This window comes from Rattus norvegicus, chromosome 16 (assembly GCF_021556685.1).
Source record: "Rattus norvegicus strain SHRSP/BbbUtx chromosome 16, alternate assembly SHRSP_T2T, whole genome shotgun sequence".
NCBI classification, from domain to species: domain Eukaryota; kingdom Metazoa; phylum Chordata; class Mammalia; order Rodentia; family Muridae; genus Rattus; species Rattus norvegicus.
Window position 1 is genome coordinate 9057516 of NC_141549.1, and position 8425 is coordinate 9065940.

The following is an 8425-nucleotide window of genomic DNA, read 5'->3' on the forward strand; positions in this document are numbered from 1 at the left end:
GGACATTTTGTGTCCCTGTCCTGTTCCAAGTAGTTCATATTTTTAAATGAGTAAAGCTGCCAACAGAAACATCATTTCACCTCAAAGGGAACAGGAGAAAGAATATTCTCTGAGCCACATGTCGGTGACCATGGCCCAGGAGCATGGATTCAGGCTGTTCCGAATAATATATACGAGTATGGAAGTGGTCACCCCAACCTTTATAGTCCCAGAACAAAAAGTCATAAATCAAAGCATTCCCAAGTGTCTAGGTGGGGACTTTAGTGAAATGGATCTCAGCAAAGTAGAGCTGTAGGTTTTATTACTTTCTAGTAGGTTGCTACTATACCCCAAAGATTTTACTTGATGTTTGAAAGGATGTTGGGTACAATACACAGGTGGGTTGTGAGGAGACTAAAGATATCAATGAGATAATTTGACTCTGGTCCTGTGACATTCAACTCTCTACAGTAAAAAGTTTTATAATGAGGCAATAGGCCTTATGGACTCATTAACATGGGTGTGGCTACCCTCTATGGAGCTCCCCTGCCCCCAGCCCCACCCCTGCTTCCTTGGAGCTTTAGTCCACAGAACAAACGTAGAGACTGTATTTTCACCATGTTTTCATACAGGTACCAGGAAGCCCTCTTTGCCTTTAGCATAGCCAGGCACCTCTCCACCCGAGTCCCATTTCATCCCAAGATGGTTTCTTAGTAGAGCCAAGCTCTCTGTAGTGCATATGCAACAGGATCACAGTTTACTCGCTTTGGTGTTCTCACAGGCACTGGGGGAAATCTGTTAACTTAATCCTTCAACTTCTGGAGTTCTTGTTTTGCTTAGACCCTTCTGGTGATGGAAGAGAGATGAAAGATTTGCTACTTGAAACAAGTGTTCTGTAAGAGGATGGTATCCTTTGTGCATGGTGGCTTAACTATCTCAAAGTTCCATTCCTAGTTTGCTTTCTGTTGCTCTCCTAAGTACCATGACGAAAAGCAACTTGAGGAGGAGAGTTTTTCTTTAATCTTCTGCTTCTAGTTCACAGTCCGTCTTTGAGGAGAGTTGGGAAGAAGCCTGGAGTCAGGAACAACGGAGAAATGCTGCTTACTGGCTCGTTTCCAGGATCCTGTTCAGCTACCTTTTTATACAGCCCAAGTACACCTGCCTAGGGGATGATACCACCCACAGTGGACTAGGCCCTCCTACATTAATTAGCAGTCAAGAAAATGACCCTACAGACATGCCCATGGGTCAATCCAATGGAAACAATTCCTCATTTGAGGCTTCCCCTTTCTATATGTCAAGTTAACAATGGAAATTAGCCATCACATCCCCTGCCTGACCTATCTCAGAAAGCTGGAAAGGACCGTACCTGATGATAAAAGTGGAGAAGGAACTCTTCGCTCCAGTACCAGGGACAGCCCACTCACTATTAGAAGCAGGAAAGCCAAGAGAAAAGGAAGAAAAGAGATGGCCCTGTGATCAAAACAGTGGCTCCAAGTGCATGTGGACCCTCTGCAATGCAGCCCTGTGTCACTTAGGAACCAAGACTCATTCTTAGAAATGCACGATTGTGCAAACATCTCAGAGTCACACACATGGCTAGATGGTACAGTTTACCACACACTCAGGCTACATGATGTAGCATGTGTCGTCTAGGTGGCCCACCTGTGCAGCAAGTTGCTGTATGGATACCATAGGTAATTGAAGCCCAGCAGCAGTATTTCTGTTACTAAATGTGGTGCACAGTAAAAATGCTAAGAATTAGCTTTACAGCTTATCTGGAACTTTTTGGAATCACTTTTGCCTGTGTGACCCTCTATTAACAGAAATGTTTCAGTGTAGCCCTCTTCTTAGCATCCCTGAGGTCGGGACACCTTGACTCTTGCCTGGCTTGCACTTACTGTGGTCTTGCCTTGGCCCTGTACAGAGTCCTCCTTAACAGGTATGGGTTTGTCTGTGAGCTCCTCCATCACAGAAAGTTGAACTGAGATTTTTTCAAGTTTATGTGCCTGTTTGCTCTCTTGCAGATGCTAGTCACAACTTACAGCCTGCTTGGTGTCACAATTTTCTCTGGCCAGTGCTGTCCAGTCCCAGCTAGAACACATTCTTGGTCATGAGAAAGCCTTGGACTTCTGCAGGCAGTTGGGGAGGAAGGGGTGGAGCTAGAGGGGCCAGCCCACCGTGTCACCTGCATTTGCCTTCCCCTCGGTCATGCACAAATGATTCCTTAATTACAAAGGTTGGACTGAGTCACAATTTCCAACTTTAGGATGATGTGAAAGTATCCAGAAAGTCCTTCTGTTTGTCATGTTTATTACAACATTCAATAAATTATATGAGACACTCAATGTGTCATTATAAAACAGGCTTTGTGTAGGATGATCTTATCCAACTACATAGGCTTATGCACCACATTTAAGGTGGGCTAGACTGAGCTACGATACTCAGAGGTTAAGTTATTCCATGGTTTGAGACTGATGGATATGACTTACTCTGGGAAGCGACTCCATTGTAAGTCAAGGGGCAGCTATAACAATTTCTTATGAACAAATAGAGAGCAGCGCCCGCCAGGGCTCAGAGCAGGCAAAGCAACCACCAGGTCCTTTATTGTCTAGTTGCTCAGGAGGAACTTCCTCATATGACCACCCCCAGAGCAACAGACCACAGTTGATCATTGGATTAGTAAGAAGCTCAATCCTTGGACCAAGAAGATTTCCAACTCTTGAGTATTTATTTTGCATTTTTGCCACCTGGTGTGTTTTCTGGCCCCTGGACACATTCGTTATATAACTGAATAAATAAATGTTAATAAGAGTGGGCAGCAAAGTGCGATCAGACTAACTAAAGAGCCTGTTCCTGCTTGCCTGGCTGGGGAGAGTAGTGCTGGAGTGTAAGGGTTTGTTTGTGCTTCCTGCAGACAAGACATGGTTTATGGGGTCACAGCAGCCCTTGCCAGCCAGAGTCTCCCAGGAAGTGCACAGCAATCGTCAAGGGAGATCTGTGGTCTTTGGAGGACTTAGGGCCTGGGATGCTCAGTACATATGGCAGGACAGAACTGAATGCAGATATTCCATTTTTCCCCACTAGGAGCTCAGAGCACAGGTTCTCCCAGTGGGGTCAGGCTGTCCCTAAGAACAGGTAAATAAGGGGAATGGCTATTGGTGTATGGTGTGTATACATCAAAGTGTCCTCTCTGGGGTCTTTTGCTACGCAGAACTGGAAATTGTGACACAACTGAGTTCTGCTTAGAGCAGCATGGCCAAGCACTCTCCCTCTGTTCTTACTGCTTGCCCACCATGCTATTCACGTGACTTCCACGGCCCTACAACAGAGACAAGAACTAGAAGCTTCAGTCCACATCACGGCCCTCTTTCTCACCTTCCCCAACCCAAAGGCATCCTTCTAGATGAGGGGAGTCTGCAAGTGAGATTTTAGCAGATAGGATACGCACCATCACAGGAGGAGACTCTGGATCGGACTTTAGCTGGACCATTGTAACCTTCCGTAAAGGGTTTTCCTGCCATAGCCTTCCTACCTTAACCATTCCTCCCTGATGCAGGCATCAGGCACCACAAACATGAGTTCTCCCATGACAGGCATCACACACACGCACTGACACAGTAGACACTGTACATGCCATTCCAGGGCAGCCTCTTTCTAAAGTACACTTTTAAGAAAGAAACCCTCCTCAAGTGCTTGGCATGAGTCCCATCACGAGCAGCTGCAGCTGGGCAGCCATAAAGCCTTCTGTCTCAGTACAGCCTTCTACCTTTTGTATAAGGAAACTCTCTAGGGGGTAAAGCTTAGGGGTGTAGGTTAGGGAGTGGGTTACTGACAAACAAAAGCTCATTGGCAGTCACCACCTGACCCTGGTCCCGAGGAAGGGCAAGGCAGGGCCTTACGTCACCATATGTCACCACTGCTTGGGCCTTTGGCTATCAAGGAATCCTGCCCTTCTTCCGAGACATCCTACAGATCACTGGTGTTGGGACACAGCAGGCTACCAGTTCATCCAGCACACACAGGAGTCAGGAGCCCATAGAGGATACACCTTGGCCTGGGAGCCATGGCTATAGTCCATGCAGGGCTGGGTACAGAGCTTTGGCAATGCTCTGAACTCACAGGTCCTCTGTTGGAGCCAGTGGGCTGTTGGCACTCAGCGGGTCATAAATCTCCAACCCTGGAATGTCTTCAGCTGGGAGGAGACCGCAGCTGGAGGAAATTTCTCTCTCCCCCAAACTTAACACATCATAAAACATAGTCATTTGGGGGATGAGAACAACCAGGAGGTGTTTTCGCCTCCAGAACTCTGCTGGGGAAAGCTTGGAAGATGAGGTTTAGGCTCTGCTGCAGCCATACACCTCACTCAGCCGCACCAGCAAGTACCACGCACGTCCTGAGACATCTTCTAGACAGGCTGACTAGCTGCTACGGCCCAGTGATATCCATGGCTTGGGATAGAAAGGCATAGTTCCCTCTCTGAGGTCACCTTGGGTCTGGGTGCTTGGGCTTTCTTTAAACAAGTGTTTATCACAGAATTCAATGTGGAATCCTCTTGTCCCCTTCTGCATCTGTAAGCACCTACCCAGGTAGATGATGACACCTCTTGTCTGTGATCCCAAAGGTGCCTAACAACTACTTTCTGGTCTCAGTGAGCAGAGACTTTTAGATTGTCTCCTTCTCCAGGGGGGAAACTCCATACTTGGTGTGATCTGTAAATGGTGTTGGTTTTCCTTCCCTCTTTGTGCACGGACACTACTCTGTCTTTGGAGATGCAGAGTCTTTTCTGCCTGGGAGATAAGAATTAGATCTTGGATGGGTCTTTATCAAAAAGGTGTGGGCAAGGTGATGGCTCTAGGCCAAGCCCAGGACTGGCAGCTTCTGCTTTCTTAGGAGAGCCACTGCCATGCTGTACAGAGCACAGGGTAGTGCCACTCCCCTTAACAGGCCACAGGGCGGGTGCCAATCATGATGGGATGGTCAGACAACTTAGCACAAAGCTGGGAGCATTGTGGCAACTGAACCAGTGTTCATTGCTGGGCCTGTTGCCTTGCCTCTCCTAAGCCCATTCTTATTCTGGCAGACGAAGGCCAAGAGAACAAACTTGACCCAATGACCCTGATGACAGTGTGGCCCCAGTGGGGGAAGAACGCAGTGTTTCTTCAAACAGAAGTGTGGATGCTGCTCTTTAAGTCTAGGCTTCTAGAATAGACTGTGAGAATCTTCTTCTGGCCCCATAAGAAGCCTTCCTCAGAAAACAAATAGGAAAGTGAGAAGAGAAACACCACATAACTTAAGGTTTACCCAGCGTGGCCAGCGGCACCCAGGCTACAGCCAGTGTGTGCACACTCATAGCTGGGAAAGCGGAAATCACATGGCAAATGGATTCTACAATGTAGAACTACAGATGTAGCCCAACTCTACACAGAACAAGGGCAGTTGGGGGACGGAACCAAAGGGTGTATGCAGGGATCAGTGGGTGGGAAATCACTCAGCAGAACTTGGGTGATACCAAGGATGGAGGGAAATATCCAAAGAGAGCGCAACAACTCAGCAAGTTTTCCTCCTGGAAAACTCAGCAAGACTCCATGGAAGAGCAGGCCTCAAGGACTGAGGAGTCAGCCAAGAAAGGAATCTTCATCAAGCCACATATTCTACTCTTCATTGGATAAGATCCTTCTACATGGATACCATAAATTACACATCTATCTATCTATCTGTCTGTCTGTCTGTCTGTCTGTCTGTCTGTCTGTCTGTCTGTCTGTCTATCCATCCATCCATCCATCCATCCATCCACTCATCTAGCAATTCATTATATTCTTTTTTAGTTTTCCCTTCTTTCTTGGAGCAGTCTTATAGGCAGAAGTCAACATGATTGTGTGTGTGTGTGTGTGTGTGTGTGTGTGTGTGTATTATTTTCAAACTCATTGAGAAGATTCAAATATATGTGTTTTCAAAACTACCTGACTTCAGTCCCAGTTCCTGGGAGGTAAATTCATGGAAGTGTGAGAAACTGCTTGATGCCTTTACACAGAGCCAATTAGTTCAATTGAAACCAGTGGGGCTGGGCTGGAGAAGGGGTCACTTAGCTTATGTCCCTGGAGTGACCAAAGAGAAGGAGCAGGTATTAGCATCCTAGAACAATGGTTTTCATAATGTGAGGTTGTGAGTAGTCACACATCAGTGAAGTACGCTATGGCCTCACAGGATGTTGAAAGGTCCCATCTGCTTAAGGATGGCTTTAGCTTCCCTTAATCATTTCTGTGTTTCAAAACCATTAGTCCCATGAGTCTGAAGAAAACCACAAAAACAGATAAGCAAAAACAAAACCACCAGCAACAACAATAACTGCCCCCCTCAAAAAAAAAAACCCAAACAAACAAAACAATACAAAACTGTGAATATTGCTTTCCTCCCTGCGGAGGATGTCTGTACTGAAGGTCCTTCACAGGTAAACAAGTAGACATTGTTGCAGAACAATAAACGACCATCTCCTTTAACTCAAAGTCTAACTTGCTCATTCTGTATGCTGCTGCTTCTTGCTGCCTAGGAACTTACTATGGTAACACCAGACTAAGACAGCATCCTTCCTAGAGCCCTGTTCATACTGAAATGTGTTGCTGGAGAGCGATGCACTTGGACACTGAGATACCCATTACTTGGGGTGGGTGATACACTTCAGTCTCAAAGCATCTCTGTGCCCCTTCTACCTCGGTTAAGGAGTTCACTGACAATTAGGGTTGTGGGGTGGATAGGTTTTGGATTTGAGATCAAAAGCACAAGCCTCTGATAGGCAAATGGGATTATACCAAATTGCACTGCTTCTTCACAGAAAATGAAGGCTCAGTGGGTGCCGGGACAGTGAACAAACTACTGGTAACCAGCTGGTGTGCAAGTGCGGGTTTATCAGGCCGTAGAGAGAGAGAGAACAAGGAAGAGACCATTACACATGACCGTCAGGAAGCTTGAAGGCCCAACCAGTGGTGCCTGAGAGCCAAGGGCAAATGGAAGACACCCGAGAAGCAGCAAGTGCAGAATTTATCATTCAACCTCATGGCTAAACTTTGTTTTCATGAATTTTGTGGAAGAGAGTTGTTAAGTCAAAACACATCTTTGCCAAATGGTGCTGAGAAGCCTGAATGTTCACAGAAAAATAATGAGACTGGATCCTTCTCTCACACCATTAGCAAAATCCAACTCCAAGCACATAGAAGACTTAGACCCAACGTGCCTTGCAGTTCTAAGGAAAACCGAGCACGACATCGGTCTTGGTGGTGGGGTTTGGATTTGAGATCAAAAGCACAAGCCTCTGATAGGCAAATGGGATTATACCAAATTGCACTGCTTCTTCACAGAAAATGAAGATCAGTCACAGAGTGAGGAGACAGTCTGCGGAACAGGAGAACATCCTTGCAAAGTATCTGATGAAGAAGTTAATGTTAAATGTATTTGAAACCACAATTCAGCAGCAAAATGCCAAATGGCCTCGTTACAAACGATCAGGGGACTTGACTAAGTGCTTTCCAGTGAAGATGTACAGTTGGTCAGCAAGAAGCAAAAGTGCTCACTCCCTCAGCCATGAGCAAGATGCAGGCTGAGGTCACAAGGAGATCCACTTGACGCCCACTGGGGTGGCAACCACAAACAGGGCAAAGGATTAAGCTTAAATGTGTGCAGGACACGGAATGGATCCAGTAGGGGTCACAGAGTGGGGCAGCCACTAAAACGGTGGGATCCAGCAGTCCTGTTTCTAGGTGTTTCTTCAAAAGGATCGAAATCGGAATCCTGATGCGGCTCTGCATCCATATGTCCATATGTCCATATGTCACAATGGCAAAGACAGAAAAACCCGGCGCTTGCAGCCACACCACTCCACCTCCTTCTTGTGGGGACACCCGTCATCAGTGGCCAACGCCATCACTCCTATTTGCCTGATCCCATAATGTGTATCATCCCATGACTTTATCCACTGAGAAACCAGTGGAAAGGAAAGACGTATAGCTATGACGCGGATAAAGCTACAGGATATGATTCTGGGTGATGTAAGTCATGAATTCTTCATGTTTTCATTTACATGACACATCTACAACAATCCATTGCATGAAAGCGGAGAATGATGTGCGGGTTGCCAGGGGCTCAAAGACAGGGGACACGGACGTATTTTTCCCACTGGCATTAAGTTTGTATTATACAGCATGGGTTAAGGTCTGGTGACCCTCGTGAATGACATGCTGGTGTGTACTTTGAAATGTTAAGAGAATAGACCTCACATAGTGTTCCTGCAAAAACCACAAAAGGCCACAGAAGAACCGAAGGATAATTTTGGAGGTGATGAATGTGTTCGCTTGGCTATGGTGGGGGACCGCAGGTGTACACTTATGTCCAAATTCATGGAGATATCTACATCACATGTGTGTGATATTCTGTGCTTTATAAGTATGTATTA